General features: G+C 34.3%; 1 protein-coding gene and 2 non-coding genes across 8 annotated transcripts in view; 1 reads left to right on the top strand and 2 right to left on the bottom strand.

Moving 5' to 3' along the window:
• Positions 1–20,034, top strand: part of LOC145726627 (puratrophin-1-like) — a 164,001-nt gene that overhangs the window by 56,268 nt on the left and 87,699 nt on the right. The window lies entirely within an intron of this gene.
• Positions 16,051–16,123, bottom strand: TRNAK-UUU (transfer RNA lysine (anticodon UUU)). The gene has a single exon. It is a non-coding gene; the product is annotated as a tRNA-Lys (tRNA).
• TRNAK-UUU (transfer RNA lysine (anticodon UUU)) lies at positions 16,603–16,675 on the bottom strand. The gene has a single exon. It is a non-coding gene; the product is annotated as a tRNA-Lys (tRNA).

Here is a 20,034-nt window from a genome sequence, read left to right as displayed (position 1 = left end):
AGCAAGTTGACATCAACTTTTTTTAAACTTCAAATTTCTTTTAATATTGGATCCTAATTCGTTCAATGTTTTATGCAAACTTTTTTGGTTAAAGTTTGTACAAGTACTTAACACCCTGTATGATATAACCATAGAATGGACTTAACCGACTACAACAAATCATTTCAGGACTAGAAAACTGTCATGCAAGGTAATCACGTCAATCCGTGGACGTAACAGGATGCAGGAAAAAATTTGGTTCCCAAAAATCCGTTTAACTTGGAATGGCATGACAAAACCTTGCGTTCTTTAATTTATGTATTAAAATCAAGATATTAAATTTGAATGTGATGAAATTAATGCATGAAATTGTCACCTATTTTAATGCGTTCCATATAAAGTCTTTTGACGATTGCCGCCCTAGATTGAAAACTTTTGATTAACCGATGAGTAGACAGAAAAAATCAATCAAAAAACCTCCCGAATGAAGTGGCAAGCTGCACTGATTAATTAAACATCCTCGCACCTCCTCGTTTCAATTAAAACGCATATACAAAACCCTTTGGAAAGGCGCACACAAAACGGTGAAGCAATTACACATCCAACATCTGTTTAAGCAAAACTCGATTTGCCGTTGATGGGAATCGGCCATCTGCCCGGGTTTTATGCACTTTTCCGAAAATTTATCACGGTCCGAGTTTAAGCATGTTGAGCAAACATTAGGGGTATCCAGTCCTTAAATGGAGAGATGAAATTATGATTTATGCGTGGCAGTTTTGGGTGCTTTTTTTCGGGGGATTTAGCAGTTTTTGGTGGGGCATAAATTACGTCTGATGAAGCTTTATTGCACACCCACATAATCACAAATTGTCTCTGGTTTTTCTTTACCAGAGATATTTCCAGTCAAGCGATACTTCATTCTTGGAATGGTAGTGAATATAAATAACCCACAGACCTAGTATGTGCGAGTTTGTAATATATTTCAGCTATTAACTGGTAGGTTTGAATGGAAACATGCTTTTAATAATCGATAAAGTGGAGTAAAAGATTTGTCTGTATTAGGTATCAAACCAGGAAGCAATTTGTTACAATCAGTAATAAAAGCTTCGTATTTGTAATTGTTGTATGTATGTTTCATAATACAAGAATACACGAAGGTCTAACGACCTGAAATATTTTTAGCCCCTTCCTATGAATAGCTCCATTTATACTTTGTGCTAGACGTGTGACGTAACAATTTGATGACTTCAAAGCGAGAAAAAGTTACGCATCGCTTAATCAAACTCCCTAAAATCCTGCTCGAACTAATTGTTAAGGCCGTAAGCAATTTATTAAACTCATTCAAGTATGATTCCGCGTATGGTTGACAGCAAAATGGTCTGGCCCGAAGCGCCCAAGAATGATTAAAAACGATTCTTTCGCGCTCATTAAAATACCTGAAATCTCAATTCAGGAAGCATAATGAAATGACGCGAATGTCCATAAATCGCCATGTTTTATTTCTGTTTTAGCCAAGTTTCCGCCCATGATTTATTCGCCGACTCATTTTCATAAACATCACTGCATTTGTTCAGGAATTTGCACTTTCTGCCTGAAGGCTTCGTATATAGTTTTGTTTGGTCGTAAACCTCAAGAGACGTTTTGGCTTGTTTCGTTGCCAACTGGATGACAAACTGGAAGGATTCTATGCGGTAACTGATCCAGGAACGGATTAGGTTTTTGAGCAATATTAGTCAAAAATTGTAAATTTGTCTCACAAACTAAAAACTGAAATTACTACACTAGTCAAAACAGAAGCGTTATGTATTTTTAACTAAAAACCACATTATTTGTACTTTTCTAAACTTAGTTTATAGGGTTATTCTTTGACCACCCCGTATATCTTTTTGGACTGTTTTCTGCAGCTACCCTTGAATCAAACCTTATTTAATAAAAAACAAAAAATATTTCAGAAACGATTTATTTCAGAAAATACAGATATGTACACTAAAATTTAAACAAAATTAGTATGACGTCTGATTAGTGTCTGGCAATTTTAAGAAGTTTTTAGTAGTATTTGGTGTTCTCTGACATTTTCAACATGATTTTACAGGTTTCTGGTCATTTTAACATATCTATTTATAAAGGATTTAGTAAAACAATTGAACTGGTTAATTGCTCAAAAATTTGATAAAATTCAAACAAATTTCAAAGAGGAAATAGGATCAATAATGATCAGAAAACGAGAGTGGAAGAATTGATTTGGCAATTACCCAGAAATTTGGAAAAAATATTAGCTGATCAATGACAAAATCCACACAAATTTTAAAGAGCAAAAGGGTCAATAATGGTCAGAGAAGAAAAGTGGAAGAATTAGAATATTTGAGCTGGCTAATTGCTCAGAAAATTTGACGAAATCCAAACAAATTTTAAAGAAGAAGTAAGGTCAATAATGGTAAGAAAAGAAAAGTGAAACAATTGAAATGATTCAGCTAGCTAATTGTCCAGAAATTTGATAAAATCGAAACAAATTTTAAAAAGGAAATAGGGTTAATAATGGTCAGAAAAGCAGAGTGGAAAAATTGGAATAATTGATCTGGCAATTGCCCAGAAATTTGGAAAAAAGACTAGCTGATCAATGACAAAATCCACACAAATTTTAAAGAAGAAATAGGGTCAACAATGGTCAGAGAAGAAAAGTGGAAAAATTAGAATATTTGAGCTGGCTAATTGCCCACAAAATTTAACAAAATTCAAATAAATTTTAAAGAAGAAGTAAGGTCAATAATGGTCAGAAAAGCAGAGTGGAATAATTGGAATAATTTGGCTGGAAATTGCCCAAATATTTGGAAAAAAGACTAGCTAATCAAGACAAAAGTGAAACAAATTTTAAATTGGAAGTAGGGTCAATAATGGTCAAAGAAGAAAAGTGGAAGAATTAGAATATTTGAGCTGGCTAATTGGCCAACCACCATTTAAAGAAGAAGTAAGGTTACTAATGGTAAGAAAAGAAGAGTGAAACAATTGAATTGGCTAATTGCTCAGAAATTTGATCAAATCCAATATTGATGATGAAAAATCATCTTGCAATTGGTTCGATCTGTCATTTTGGGAAATTGAAAGAAAAAAAACATGTCGAAAAACAATGTAGGGAAATATTGGGGTCAAATATTGAGATTTTACCTAAATTATGATTAAGAATTTAATGCCACTCTATTTAACGGTTCAAGATGAATCAAACCGTCTCTTTACAAAATATTTTCAGATACCTCTGGCGAGTTGATCTCGGAATGGTCACACGTACGCGATGTCACTGACAAAACCAAGTTCAGCAAGTAAATGTTTTCCTTCTCCGTGCAAGACGTTCAAATCACTTTCAGTATTATTTCTCTAGTCCTTATTTGGTTTCGCATTATAACGGTACCTGCCTAGTTCAGCCCGTTAGTGTCACCGTTTTTCTAATCTAACGATTCGCTTTGTTTTAAAAACCTTTTGTCTACGTTAATATATACGTCATACGCAGATGTCATGCAGTGAATGCCTTTGGTGTATAGTTGGCGATTGTGCGAGCCACGGTTATGTCTTAAATTAGTTGCAGTTGTTGTGTATTTCCTTGAGACTGCTGTTCAGCTTAGGTCAAGCCGAAAAAAATCCACATGTTTCCTATCCAATTAGTATGTAAGTCCTCCCAGAAACGGAAGGTTCTGGTTTTTATATGGACCGTCGTTCTGGGAAACGGCATGGTTGCATAAGAATGTGAATTATTGCATGATAAATAAAGTGCTTGGTGTGTTCGTTAAAGTTTCAAGTATCATTAATATAGGAATACTTCATGGATAGTTTGGGTATTATGTTACTTTATGCTACTAGACGCGGAATCCTTTGAACTCTTCACCAGTTATTTGTTTGCTGGAAAGTTAATGAAGATAATATTTAATTAGCAAGACATTGCCAGTTGCTTTTTTCCCAATTTGGAATTTAAAGCGTTTTACTTTCTTTTACTAAAACAGATGAGTTATTTGCGGTAGATCTACTTTTACTCCTGAACAACTGTTATTCTCCATTAGCATTCTTTTACAGTGCGATACCAGATTCAGATTATCCGAAAATTTTCACATCACATCCTAACCGACAGTTACTTATAAAATTATAATAAGCAATGTGACGGAACTAGATGTCACTTACGGATCGTTATGCAGTTAGTCACAGTAAACAAACACGTAAAAGCGTAATTTGGTCATAATAGCCGGTAGATATTAGCGGAGCCACGAGCACTACAAATTTTTGTTGATAATAGTATAATTTAAAGAACAATGGCGTTTATCCTGTCACTTAAATGTACCGTGGCTAATTCCTAATATATTAATAGGAATATAATGGCCATTATATGCCCAAGCGAGTGTCCATATAAGCGTGCCGCTATAGGATATACCAGAAAATGAGAGAAGAGAATCATCATTCTGTACGGCTATTGGTTAAGTTTAAAAAAAGTGCCTAATTTGGCAACACAGAAAAGAAGAGAGGAAGAATGTGTGGAAAATGATTGAGCCGACTAATTACCCAGAGATTTTGGTTTAAAAAGAAGGCCAAGGGATTTTGTCTCTAAAGGAGTAACCTATTTGATGAAACACACAATTATAAGAAGTAAAAATGGCAACAAAGCTCATATAACCTAAAACATAACCCAGTGTTTCGTAGCCATATTTTTTCTTCTTTTTAATTACGGAGAAAATGCAGCAAAAATGTCGCTAAAACCGACAATCTAACCAAACAAAACGCACTATTTTTGAGATATTGACACTCACAAGTAACTACTTACACTAATAAGCAACCTTTTCGTCACCAAAACATACATTTTCGTTAAAAATTACTTTTAGAAATATAATTGGAAATTTGTTATGTAAAACAGAACGTTGGTATGTCCTCCAGGAATTTTATTGACATTTGATTCATTGGAGATTACGTCAATGTCAGTTAAAATGGCGGTTGGAGGACAACTAACTTTGAAATGACAATAAGTCTACACACAGTGGAGTTGTAGCAACTAACTTTGAGTAATAAAATCGATGCTTTTTCTTCTGAAACCATATTTTGCCAAAAATTGACGATTTTTTTGACAGGCTGTAGCGCTTTTATTGCTGAAAACTGCTTTTTACCACTCCAAGATTTACTTGTGAACCATTTCCGTAAATTTACTAGTTAGTTTGTGCTTTTTTTGACCAATCACAAACTACGACCACTACAGTTTATTTTTTCTTAAACTTCTTAACCGACAGACTGCTAGTTTCATTGAATTCTCAGGCTAATTGTTATGTAATCCGTATCATGTTTTCATATTCAACACCCATCATACATCCAAAACTGTACGGTTTGCCCACTGAACCGGTGACTAAACACCGGTTTGGGTTAACCTTGGCTTTTACCTGGCCGAAGAAGTAAAAAAAGCCGCGACAAGTAAACGAAACTGTAGCGCCGCTATTTGTCAACGGGCGTGGGCAAAACGGTATTGTTTTTATTAGTGGGTGGCTTTTTCGTAGGCTCGATTTGTGTGTGCCCCAAAATGGCAGAACGCATTATGCACCTTCAGATAACTCCTACAAGTCCAAAACACATTTTTTTGCAGAAAATAATACGAATTATCACAGCAATGCTGGTTGTTTGTGAGTGGTCAAAAAAAAGCAACAAGCTGAAAGCTGCTTTTTTTCCCACTGTTTAGACTAAGCAAAAAGTTTGAAATATGATTAAATATTCAAGACGTTATTTTAGTGAGTGATTGATGATTTACCATTGAAAACAATACCGAACCGGAAATTTTAAAACACACAAAAGCATTTTACGTGCTTGCACTTCACGTATAAGGCCTTTATGGGTTTTTCTAGCGCCGTTAAGCATCCTTGTTTTTACTTTGCTAGTTCTTTCCTCATTAACCGTTAAAATAGTATTTAAATGTTACCTACTAAGTAACAATTCCTGGGATTCTAGATTGCACTAGGTGAGGAGTATACAAAGTAAGAGTGCCATCAATAGTTAATGTGTGTGAGTGTGAAATCTTCGGTTAATGAAGAAATCAGCTTCTAAAAATGGAAATGAAGCTGTTAAGTGTTTTTGCCTTTTCACCTTGACATTGGATTTGCTAATGGCCGAAACAATTCCCTAGATTGCAATTTTTAGTTGGCTCTTTCCAATTTGTTAAGCAATAGCAAACGTTAAGCAATAAACTAAACAGCAAGCTTTTCTAGAATGTACCACTAAAACAAATACAAGTGAACTACTTTCAAAACCTTGCAGAAACGACCTCAAACGCCTGCACCACCCCCTTAAAATCGCCATAGAGTTGGATTTGAAGCATCGAATCAAGATTCATTACATCGTAATGAAAAAAAAAAAGTATTTTGCAATTTTACTTCTGTTTAATGTCATTTTCGAATATTAATATGCATCAGATAATTGACGAAATATTAGTTTATGAGATAATATGCTATGTGTAGGTAAATTACAGCACTGTTCGTAATTTGTGATCAGGAAAAGCAGACAGCTAAAAGCTGATTTGTTTGGCTATTCACAAACACTGTGCTAAGATTTACCTAAATGCTGCACATGTAGACTTAGCATAATTCTTTTTTGACACTGAGAAATGAGTTTTAATTTAGCTTGGTAAAGTTCTAAATACAAGTGGTTAACACTTTGAGTGATATTGAGAAAAACGTCAATGTTTCAAAGAAGATTGATTTAAACACATTATTTATTAAGTCGATAGGCACAAAACACTAAAAGCAAAAGTTACTTATACAGATACATTTCGGCATAACAATTATTAGTTGGCCAACAACAACAAAGTTCTGACCAAACAACACGAAAAATAGGTTTAAACTCAGATATTTGGTTAGAAGACGAGTTGTTCTGCTCAAATTTTTGATTTGTCTCTTTACTGAAACAGAACAAGAATAATAATTATTTTAACCTGAAGCCATCCTGAAAAAAAGTGGAAGGAAAGTGAAGAGGTAGTGAAACTGAACCAAAAACGGCATCATCATTTAGTGGTGATCTGTATTGGCGCCACAACATGACAATTGCCGTTGAATTATTAATGAACTTAATATTGACGGTTGTCACTATTGATTGGCTACTTAGGTATAAATACAGAGCCTCGTTTTCGGTAATGCCACTTACCATATCCTAGTACGAAACGCATTGTATGCAAATGGCAGCCCGTTCTATTTATAGCGGCTCAGGTTTGCAACGGCTTCTAAGAAGAATTGTCACGTTTTGTCAGGAATTAAGCTCTCCTAACGCCAAACGGGCACAACTTATTGTTATTGTTCTTGGAAAATTGTTTTTGTTGTTTCATTGGCGGCTTTTGTTGCCTCATATGTGTAATTGGATCGGGGCGAGCCTTCGAACCAGCGCCTAACCCATCAATTAGAACAACCCCATTGTTTGTTGTTGTCTGGGACGACTCTAATCTTTAACTGTCCCTAGACATAATTTTTTCCAGTCAGTTACCTCTATACAGGATGTCCCACTATAAAAGACATTGATCATCATCATCAAGACACCAACAAAAGTCTCCTAACAAGTCAAAATATTTTGGTTGGATTGGGCATGCTGACTTTTTCAAAACTTACCTATCGCGGTAACTATATTGATCATATTGTGGAACACTCTACATTTAATCAAATTTGTCTTGATAAACACAATAATTGATCGTTTCTTTTTCATGAAGCACTGACCGGATGCTTTTATTGATGATATCCTCATCAATCAAGCACAAATCAGCTGAACCGTTTGCTAACAATACGTCGTATTGTCGGACCTTTATTACAATTGCATCAAATATGGTGGGCGGTTGCACGCGTTATGAAACTTGTACAACTTTATGGGATTTTATTACCCATTGAAGTGGGTAAAAAAAAAACTGGACGATATTTAGGGCACGGTTATGAAGCAGCGAGTATTTAGTGAAGATTTAAAGTAATCGAATTTAGGTTTACCGTTACTGGTAAAATTTAAATTGAAGAGCCGTTTACAGTACGTTTCATCCGGTGATATGGGTGAATGATGTATTGTTATTAATATGGGAATTTTATGCATTAATTGCTTTGACACCTGTTTTGAGATTGTTTCGATTTTGATTCTTTTCTTCTTCTTAATCCGCCGTCTCTCGCCGGAGGTTGGAGATCATTATTCTGGATGTAGCAGCTCTGAAGATGTCAATTGTGGTACATCCAAACCATCTTCTTAAGTCTTTCAGCCAGGAGTTTTGTCTTCTTCCCACTGATCTTTTTCCTTCAATGATCAGTCTCAAGAGTTCATACCTTTCGCCTCTCATTATGTGGCCTATGTATCCCGTTTTTTTTTTTCTTTAACGATCAGCATCAGTTCTTTTGATTTTCCCATCTGCGCAAAGACTTCCAAGTTGGTAATTCTCTGCACCCACGATATAGCAATATTTGTTATAAAAATCTCTGTCTTCTATTTTGACTTTTGACGTCTCAATTGAAGTTAGGTTGACTTTTGGTTTTGAAAAGTTAGGTTCAAAGTTAGAACATTGCAGTACTGTTTTTAAAACATTTGACAGAGAAGGATAAGCATACATTATACATCTTATTAACTAATTAATAATAAATATACGTAATTTGATAAGATCGATCTTGAATGATCACAGTTTCAGCATTAAAAATGATTATTTTCGTTTGTTGAAAAGTCCTGATAATTTTGGACTTTGACACTTTCAGCATCAACGACAGATTTCGACTTGTCAGATTGAAATTTTACATTAAAAGCTGACATTTTCACTGTTAAAATCAAGTCACTCACACTTTTTTTTAAATTGTGCAAGAAAGTTTGACAATTTCATCAATATGATGATACATTTCACAAGCAGCATGATTTTGAATCTGACTTTTACTTTTCCAAATTGTGAACTTGAATTCAGTTTTTTGGTTTTGATACTTGAAAATGGAAGCCATTGCAGCTCAGCTAAACAAAATAGATAATACCACCGAGATGTAAAAAGTAGAAAAAAGTAATCTGTTAGTAAAAATAGCTATTTATGTAACCAGTTACGAAAAGATCGATTTTGTGTAACGAATGAATGTTTGTAGGGCGAGCGCAGCGAGGTCCTACAATTTGAATGAGTTACACAATAAGACATTTTCGAAACGTGTTGCATACATAATTTTTTCTAATTTTGACCAAAAAGCGGTAAAAACCATCTTTTAAAGTGATTTAACAGAAATATTCACTTTCATAGCACCTTGTATAAACAGTGACAACGACATGTTATGATGGATGTCGCCCATATGTTTCTACGGAAATGCATAAAAACAGGGAGTGATGAAATGAACTTTTCATAACTAGTTACATAGAGTAAAACGTTTTGTCACTCTAATCAGTTTTGAAAAGTGTCACTTTATATGCCAAAACGAGAAAAACACTATTTAACAACTGTGACAAACAACACAGCAAGGTGATCATTTTACTCAAAAGATGTCGCCACTTTTAATTATTTACTATTCACGCGGCACTATAGTTTTCCACATCAAAGCCGTAATTTCAAAATACCGCCTTTGTGGCTTATCTAACTTTATTATTCTGATGATCACTTTTTTACGGGAATGACAGGCGCTAATAATGAGTCGCCTCCATATTAGGACGAGCGCATCGTCCGACACCTTCATTTTCACGTATTCAATGCAGTGTCGGCCGCTGCTGCGGCTGACTTATCTATAGCACCGTCAGATATACGAGTATATATTAACAATTAAAATTCCGTCGCTCATTAATAATATATTCTGTCAGCAGAACGGTTTTGAAAAGTTGTGGTGGCGGCGCATTCCTTTGTGTTGCGGCAGCACGTGGGTGACACGCTGATAGTTTAGAAACCGAATATGGATCACCTTGAAGTTGCTTATGATGTAAACGGTGCACTGCAGTGGAAGAAACTTGTGGTTTTTTACAAATTGTGCAATTTGTCGTGATCACTGTATTTGTTTGCATTTATGTCGTACAAGTTTTTGATTTTTTGAAACACATAGTATATCTTTGTATCTATCACTTTCATATAGAAAGTTTTCTTTTAAAAGTAAAAATAAAGCTTGTATTGGGGTGGTCTAAATTTATCAATCAATACAGCTAATTAAACAGAAACATATGATTCAAATAGGCGTAGAGTTTATTGCAGTATCCGAATTTACAATAAAAAAAATGGCATCGCATTTAAAAATAGGTAAATTTGGTTAGCCACGTAATTTTGAGACACCCAGTATGGGTAAAATGTATCTAGAAATACAGGGTGTCCCACGACGAAAGACATCGATTGATATTGGAAAAAGTATAAATAGGAGAGTTTTGAAAATTTAGCATAGGATACTGATGTGGGCATGCCCAATCTAACTAAAATATTTTCAAGATGGTTGCACTTCCGTTTATAACGGAAGTCGATCACAACTTTCTTATTTTAAATAGAACACCCTATATATTATTACATATTTGGATTCCTCACAAAATTCTGACCAACTTTTGTGTACAATGCCCTATGCCTATCTCTAGCCGTTTTCGAAATATTTAATGTTTTTCCAAAAAAGTGACAACTTATTTTTGTACTCTGTCAAAACCGTATTTCATTTTGCAATGAAACTTTGGGTTATTGTAAATAAAGGATCGTTTTATTAAACTGAGGGTGCGTAATGACTCATTTGTATACAGGGTCGTCAAAAAAAAATCATAAGACTGCCACTAAAAAAAATGAAAAATTTTAAGTTTTTTAAATAGAAACCCACATTTTTTTTTATGGCGGAATCATTTTGAGCATTAAAAATTACTATACGTTTCAATTTACTTGCCTATACCTAAATCCAACCCATTTCGTTCTATTTGACAATAAACATTTTTTATTATTAAAACTCCAGATTTCTTGAGAAATTCTCTCTCTAATTACGTGTGGATTTATGTCACACCAGTAGTGTGAATTATGTCTATTGAACATTCCATTTTTAGTGAATTTGGCCTCGTCGCTCTAAATAATATTATTCAAAAACAATTCTTCTCCATAGTGACTAGTCAGCAAAAACTCACTAAAAACCACTGTCTTCGGAAAGTCAACCTCTTTTAAGTGTTGCACTAATTTAAATGAAAAAGGGTGAAATTTATGTTTCTTCAGGATCCTTTGAATTGAGCTTTTGGATATGCCTGATTCTACAGAAACTTGTCTTATTGACGGAGTTGGATTTGCAACAAAATAGCCTAAAATTGCAATTTCTACATTTGTATTATTAAGGATTGGTTTTGTTCTAATAGCTTTTCTCTTCACAGATCCCGTATTCTTAAAATTTTCAATTATTTGCTTGACAGCTTTTGGTGATGGCTTTCGTTTTTCTGGATAACGAGCGGCAAATACCTCACCTGTTCTACTCACAACTTTATCACATTCTCCGTAAATAATAAACAGATTTAAGTAATCTTGGTTTGAATAACGTAACCGTGACGGCATATTTGCAGTTGTCAAAACACTCAAAACTAGTGTTATTAACATCTCCAATATGCATGACAAACTAGAGTACCAGCTAATCCCAACCATGTAGCCTAATAAAAAAAAGGTTAATTCTCAAATAAAACGAAATGGGTTGGATTTAGGTATAGCCAAGTAAATTGAAACGTATAGTAATTTTTAATGCTCAAAATGATTCCATCATAAAAAATGTGGGTTTCTATTTAAAAAACATGAAATTTTTCATTTTTTTTTACAACCCTGTATACAAATGGGTCATTTCGCACCCTCAGTTTAATAAAACGATACTTTATTTACAATAACCCAAAGTTTTATTGCAAAATGAAATACGGTTTTGACAGAGTACAAAAATATGTTGAGCGTTGCAACTGTCACTTTTTTGGAAAAACATCAAATATTTCGAAAACGGCTAGAGATAGGCAGAGGGCATTGTACACAAAAGTTGGTCAGAATTTTGTGAGGAATCCAAATATGTAATAATATATAGAGTGTTTTATTTAAAATAAGAAAGTTGTGATAGACTTCCGGTATAAACGGAAGTGCAACCATCTTGAAAATATTTTAGTTTGATTGGGCATGCCCACATCAGTATCCTGCCAAATTTTCAAAACTCTCTTCCAATATCAATCGATGTCTTTCGTCGTGGGACACCCTGTATAGTAGACCTTCGTATCTATCACTTTCATATGGAAAGAAAAGCTTCTATTGGGTTGGTCTAAATTCAATCAATAACCCTGTACAGCATTTGCGTAAATCTCAGCACAGTGGCTAGGTTTGTGGTTGGTCAAAAAAAAAATTGATGTGTTTTGCACAAACATTCCTTGAAATTACACGTGTATCACACCCATTTTTTTGCTTTTGTCTCAATGGATATTGGATTACTTGGAATGCACTTTTAATCAAGTCTTTAAGACATACTCCCACGTGTAATGGCGTGTTTTAGCATCGGATTTGCAAAAGGACTAGATTAAGATAATAGTACCTCGAGCGGCCCCGATGGTACCAAAGAATGCAACCGGACTGGTCCATCTGATCAGTACTGAAATATACTCGCTTCCAGTACTCGGACAGGTGACACAAACCTCGGCAAATGCTGTTGCATTCTGCGAATATTTCGCAAAAGGTATTTGGGAGCGGGTGACCGCGATGATGCCTCAACCGTGTTTAATGTTGCGGTGTGAACATATGTTTTGATAATTTACCTCTTTAGAGTTTTGCCTGTAAATTCTAAAATTACAATTTTTTTTGTGTTTACACCAACCGATTTATTTCCGCTATTAATGTTTAACTGGACTTCGTCAACTCGAATTATGAAATGGCAGAAATTACAGAAAACAATTTGCTAAATTAAACGGCGATAAGATCTCACGTAATTCCGAAGGCGCTTTAAATAATACGAATTTAATCGACATGACTGCAAATTACTTTGTTCCGATTATGATTTATTAATATACGATATGTTATTAGATATTACGGTGTTTTGGAAGTAGCTAACTGTTTCTTCGTATCCTGCTAAACGGTCCGTTTGGAATCTGTCGGTGCGATCTTGTCACTTTGATATCCGCGTTAAACGCAATTAGCATTCACTCTTGAACCAAATAATGTAAACTCAAAAAACTGTTTTCTAAATCCGACCGCGTGTTTACCTAGGCAGATGTCACACTCGACTCTAATTTGGGATAAGCTATTTTCACCACGTTTCCAAAGTCACAGTCATCCTCGACGGAATGTAATTATTTCAGTCTCTTTAGTTTTTTCCGAAATTTTAACGGCCCATTTGGGACGTTAACGAAGTTTTTTTTAGCTTAAATTTGCACAAGAAACGATCGTTTATTCCAAGCAAATATGTTGAAAATTTGAAAGAAGTTTTTATTTCACTGTGACATTTTGTAGAGGACTTGAAAAATAATAATAATAATAATGTTTCTTTATTTCAAATTACATATTTATAGTACATAAAATGAAATAGCGTCAATAAATTAATAGGTGGATGTTGCTTTTACCTATCTTACTGTAATATCCGCAATGCCAACATAAACCAAAAGAAAGGGTTACTCATTACTTACTTAGATCAAATTTCTACCTTGTAGTTTGTTATAATATTCCTGTGTACAATGGCTCCATTTTAATTAACAATGATTTCAGCTCTTTCTTAAAAAATATTACGTTGGTTTGATTCTTAAGTGACATTGGCAAACTATTATATAACTTAATACAAGAATAATATGGACCGTTTTCAGTTTTTTTCAGGCGGTGAGTTGGTAGAGGCACACTATTAGATCTGGTATTATATTGACGTACTTGGGTCATATTGAACTTATCTTTATGCTTATATACAAACATTCAAAAATGTACACACCAATTGTTGTTAACACATTTAGTTCTTTAAAAACACCTCTACAGCTAGTTATTGGACTCATTTACCGTATTATTCGAATAACCCTTTTTTGTATTACAAAAACCTTCTGTATTCTAAAATCACTTCCCCAAAAAATTATTCCGTATCGCAATACAGATTCGAAGTTTGCATGATATATAATTTTTGCACAGTCCAGGCTTACATATTGCGAGATTGTCTTTATTCCGTAACCTATTCTGGCTAACCTTACGGTCAAGTGCTCAATATGTCTCTCCCATGACAAAAACTCATCAAGTGTAATTCCAAGAAACTGCACGTTAAGTTTCATTATTTACATGTATTGAATCATTAACAGTTTATTTTTTGTTTTAAAAATTGCTAACTTTGTTTTTTCGGTGTTCAGTATTAGCTGATTCTGTTTGAGCCAATTAGAGGTTTGGTGTAAGGCATCCTGAGCCTTGACCACAAGGCCAGGCAGGTCTGAGCCAGATAGTAGAATGTTGGTGTCATCTGCATAGCTCGTTAACATAAATTCTTCTCCCATATTGTACATGGCATTAATATAAATAACAAAAAGAACTGGACCCAAATGCTAAATAATTAATAAAGTTCATTCCAGGGCTAGTGGCAATGATGTAATAATTGTCGTTCCTTCACTCTAAGTGAGTGAAATGGATTAAGTAAATAACCATAATTAATTAATAATGATATATTTTTTTTTTGCAAGGTCATATTAATTTATGTATTATTATGATTTAAAGAAAAAATACGGGTTGAACAAATTGAATAGATGATTTAAAATTGACAATATTCAAAAAGTTGTCTGATACGTTGTCAGCAGTATTTGCGTAAATCTCAGCACAGTGGGGAGTTTGTGATTGTGTAAAACATCATCACATTGTTACTGTCAACTATTTAGGTCGAATTTCTCACTTTTTGAGTATTATTTGAAGAATTTATGGGTTTGATGATGAAAATAGCTGGGAACAAATAATGATTCGGTTGAAAGCTATAATTGAATCTGCCGATTATTGGTGGCCGATCATTATTTATGGCCGCAATGTACACAGACATTACGAAAAAAAAATTGCCCACAAAATTGCAGATGCGTAACATCGAATGATAGTGGTTATTTTCCCTTAATAATTTTCGTCGGCATCGTGCAAACACGTTCTGTGATTATTTCCTCATGTTTCGTGCCCGATTTTGACAACCCGCTGATTGATCAGTTAAACTTTACAAATCATTACTGTCACGTCATCCTTGTTTTGTTTCCCTAAAAAAATGGTTTGTGACGTTTTTTTTTAATTTTTAAATCTTTTCTGTTTCAGGTTAGTAAAAAAATATCTGATGCTGGACCAGTGCCATAAATTTGAATAAATTATCAGCGAGGTAAGAGTTTTAACAGTTTCGTTTGGTTCTCGTGGGAAAGGACACCCCGAATTTTGTACACTACACCAGATTGTTTCTTGTAAATTAGCACGTAAAAAATAACGAAAAAAAACGCCAGATTTGCAACCAATCGTTAATTGGCCTAATTAATGATCATTTTCCCATCGTTTTCAACGAGTAATAACATTTCCGGCCCAAATTTTTATATCGCAATTCTTGTTACATAGTGATCAGTCACAGAAAGTGTAATTTTAATCGTTTGTGCCCAAGGTGTATAATTTAGAACGTGGTAATAATGATATGTGACTAGTAGAAAGTGTTACTTATGAACCTCCTACAATTGAAGTTTTTTGAGTAATGAGAATTTGTTTTGTTCACTGATCGGGACTAAATTTACAGCCAAAACGTTGTTACTGCCAGTTTGGACGTAACAAAATTACGTTTACAAGTTGTTCCAACTAATCCACCTTTTAGTGATCATTATCTATAAATACGCCACTGTCGGACCTATATTTAGATTTAAATAATACAGCTATGGAGAAGACAAAAAAAAAATTGAAAAGGGGATAATAGTTTCTGACATTGCCCATCTGAAACTAAGTGGGTGGCACTTATTAAGACTTCCAGCGCTTTAAGTTCGAACGGAAAACCAGTTTTCAACGCAAGTGGCATTCTTCTTGTACACCACATTGCAGATATGATCTTCAGACGTCAGGTTGTTTCTGTGCAACAGGTGACCGCATGTATTTAAAAAAAACCGTTGTTTTTATATAATAACACTTTTAGTTGTTGGGTTTTGTAAATTTTGCAAAAAAAAAATTAAAAAAAGTATCGCCCGAGCAGGGACTTGAACCCTGGACCCTTGGATTAAAAGTCCAATGCTCTACCAACTGAGCTACCCGGGCTTGAAAGCTCATGCGCTTAAAGTGATAGTGTTACTAGCGCGAAGCTTTTGCTTGTATACCGGTACTAATCAAATATTATTTATTATTTTGGTTCAAATATTGTTTTAATTACAAAAATGCAATGTCAAGATAACCATAAAATGATTGTTTGCTTCATCTCGTCAAATTATGCTTTTGATAGGCTAGTGTAATCAAATACGTCACTGACCACTTTTCTATTCCTACATAGTACTTTTTTAGTATTTTTTAAACTATTTGTGATTTTTTATTATAAAATAACGGTATTTTTTTTATTCACATAATCAGCAATTTTTTATTTCTTTTTCAAAAACAGTCTAGTGCTTATACAGTAAAGTTAATTAATTATTAATGTAAGGAAAATGTAATTTAATTTAACAAAACAGAAAAACTCGATTACAGTAAAAGAAAAAAAAAAGAAAAAAGTGCAGAAAACATAAAAAAAAAACAAAAAGAAGTATCGCCCGAGCAGGGACTTGAACCCTGGACCCTTGGATTAAAAGTCCAATGCTCTACCGACTGAGCTACCCGGGCTTGAAAGCTCAACTCGCTACAGCGCAAGTGGTACAGTTGAAACCATAGTAAATGGCAGTTACGTCACTTTATAGTCAGTATGTGGTAAATCAAATAAAAGTACGATGACGAAACAGTGTGATAGACCAGTAAATGTTTGAATCGCGATAACGTCACATTCAAAACAGTTACCTGTCTGTCACGATATTGTTACGTCATTCTATTTTGGTTTAAGTTTTCGCATATGTATTTTTTCGTCTTTTTTTGACCAGCATTTATCGGCCACAATAATTGTCAAATTTACATCATTTGAAGCTGTGAAACATGATTTTTAACGACATGTGACTATTTTGATGTTGTATTTTTTTTTAGACCACGTAACTGTCTTGATCGACACACAAACCACACAACTTTATGAATTTTTTTAAAGTTTTTTCTAATAGTCAGTCAATTTGGTTTAGGTATTTCCTGTGGTTTGTTGAATGCATTTTGATAGTTGTAACAGTGAACTGACAGTAAACTGTCAATATTCAGCTCATAGAATTTTCCACAGTTGCAACTGTCAAAAATCCCATCAAGCTATAAAATACCACATCAAATGATTCTTCAATGTGGCAAAGTTGGAAGCCACATCCTACGTCACTGGTAGAAATTGATTTTATTGACCTGCTTTGAACAGTTGTCACGTGACTCTTGACCGGTTCATAAAGGTTGAAATCCAGTCAATAGAGCTGTAGTAAGACTGAAGGTCACGTGACAATTGTCACCCTTGTAAAAAATGCGCAGGCAAGTCGATCAAATCAATTTTTAATTGTCAGTCAGAATTCATTTGATGTTGTATTTTATAGCTTGATGGAGTTTTTGACAGTTGTCACGTGACCACAAATAAGCTCAACGAAACGCAGAGCCTTAGAGTCTAAGGGCCCGTTTACCTAACTTCTTTTATTACTAATACTTATTTCGGATTCATAATCGTTAATTCTTTAATAAAAGATGGTTTATGCAGATTTTTAATTCTTAAAAACTATGACAAGTGCACAATGACATTTGAGAGATGTTTTTTCTAAAACGGAGGTCTAAAAGCACTGTTTTGGTAAATCCATCTCTTTCAAATAGAAATTCAATAATCACAAAATTAAAAAAACACAATTTCTTTAATTCTTAAAAAAAGGTAAAAGATTGGGATCTTTTGAGGTTATGAAAAATTAAAAACGTGTATAAACAGCACAATTTAAAGACACGGTTTTAACTCCGCAAGGATTAATAAATAAGAATTAATAATAAACAATTACCTACGAATAAAGGAGTTAGGCAAACCCAGATTTAGTCTCAGAGGTTTTTAAGCTTTTCAGCGATTTTTGACAGATGCTACGTAAGTGACAATTGTTAGGGGTTTTGGAGGCTGATTTTGTCAGAAACTATTAGACGGGTTTCATACATTTCCTCAGCTGACAAATTTTCATGTCAAAATCAGTATCAATTATGGGTTTTTCTGGCGCAACTTGTCAAGACTCAACGAAACTTGTTTTCATCTCTCATTCAATTTAGTGGGTCTCAACTATACTAATATTGAACTTTTGAAGTTATACTGGTACGGATCGAATAGTAAACTGTTGCCAAAAACATAAATCCTCTAACGCTCGTTTCGGATTAAAGTAAACGTAACTAAAATGACTTATGCGAGTGTGATGCTTCAGCTGCAAAGGAAAGGAAGTGGACCGCGTGTGTGCATATGAAAAATCGGGTCGCATATAATCACGCTAAGTTGACAAATCTCATGTCACACCTTTCAGTTAACCGTGGGTCGTTAACCGAATTATTTTTGAATCTATTCCGTATCACGTTTTTTTTTTCGGTAGTCACAAAAAGTGATGCTGATGGATGTTGACAGCACTTGTTTCTAGAGCTTAAGATATACAGAAAAGCCTAATCTATACCTAAATTCTAGCACTAGTGATTACTACCATTTACGTATACCATGCTCTAGACATGTAGACTGCAAAAAATTTGTATTAAATGAAACATCTGTACTGTCCACAATAGAAATCTTACCAACAAATTGCTATCAAGCTAAAACTATTGAAGAAAATCTCGTGTTTTGCCCATATTCGGCATCGACCTGAAATGTGGGTCATTCGGTTTGTACTCGATTCCGCCACATTATCAAAATATGAAGCCTTTTGAGAGTCGATATTCTACGGTTAATTGACTATTTAGTCGTGAAGTTCTGGGTTTAATTAGTCCATCGGTTCAGCACGAACTCATTTTCCCGAAAATGGCGAAAAAGCGATTATCGCGGTCTCGGAACCAAAAGTTTTGCGGTTGACAATTTCAGTAAAACGTCTTAATTAAGAGAAGTTTGCGGCATTGAGCCATTCGAAAGTCTTGAAATATTGGGCTCTGTCCCACCCAGGAAGCTTGCTCTTTTAAGCGGTATCATTTGTTTGTCACTAGATTACAATCGGACTCATTCTACTTGTAATCAGCGAGCAAAAGGAGTTTTTTTACCACTTTCTTTTAACTGAACGTTTCTGTTCAGGAAATTAGGGCTCTTAGTTTTAACGAATGGTAGCGGCATAATTAAGATCAACTTATGTTAATACTGAGGAAGGCTCCAATTATTCAAATAGAGTTGATTATCGTTCGTAAATATATTAAATGAAAGACTTTTATTTAATATATATTTTTTTTCAAATCATTTTCTACATTTCTACTACACAATATCTTAAATCTTTTTGCGGTTCATTATCCACCATTTCGTCGTTATTATCCTTTAAAAGTCAACGTAAAGCATAAAAAATCCTTCTTTTATATCTAAATCCGGCGTTGTTTAGACGATTAAATCATTTTGTAGTCACGTTTTTTCCATAAAAAGCCTCCCCATAATAATATTCTAAATAATATTTCGGTCAACGTGCATAAAGAATCCGAGAGAATTATCGGGCCCGATCTCAAAACTTTCTATTGTCATAGCATTATTCCCACAATCTCAATAATGTAAAACGACCGTCGTCGCAAATACATTTCACACGTCCCACCTGCATGGTTTAGGTAATTGTTGAAAAAAAAATTGATGCACGAATTATAAGGTTAATAGAAAAATTCCTCGTTATCTGGCCCGCGTCTATTGTTTCATCCAGCGCTATTAAGTGTCTGTTGAAAGAGACAAAAAAAAAAACTGAAAGTACGACTCCTTTCTATGGAGCAAAAGCTAAAACTGATTGGCGTATCCGCTTTTATATTCCGTATTTGGACGTCCGCAAATGTAGATTACTTATCTATAGCTGTCAAGTTGCTATTGACGTTATTGGTTCAATTAAGTTATGTTTTTCTGTCCAATCTTGAACAGTCAAAGGAAGTCGCAAACATTAATTTGCTCA

The sequence above is a fragment of the Ips typographus genome, linkage group LG3, assembly GCF_016097725.1.
Source record: "Ips typographus isolate SLU linkage group LG3, UJ_Ityp_2.0, whole genome shotgun sequence".
NCBI lineage: Eukaryota > Metazoa > Arthropoda > Insecta > Coleoptera > Curculionidae > Ips > Ips typographus.
The sequence above is the reverse complement of the archived record's forward strand: the minus strand, read 5'-3'. Positions and strand labels throughout refer to the sequence as shown.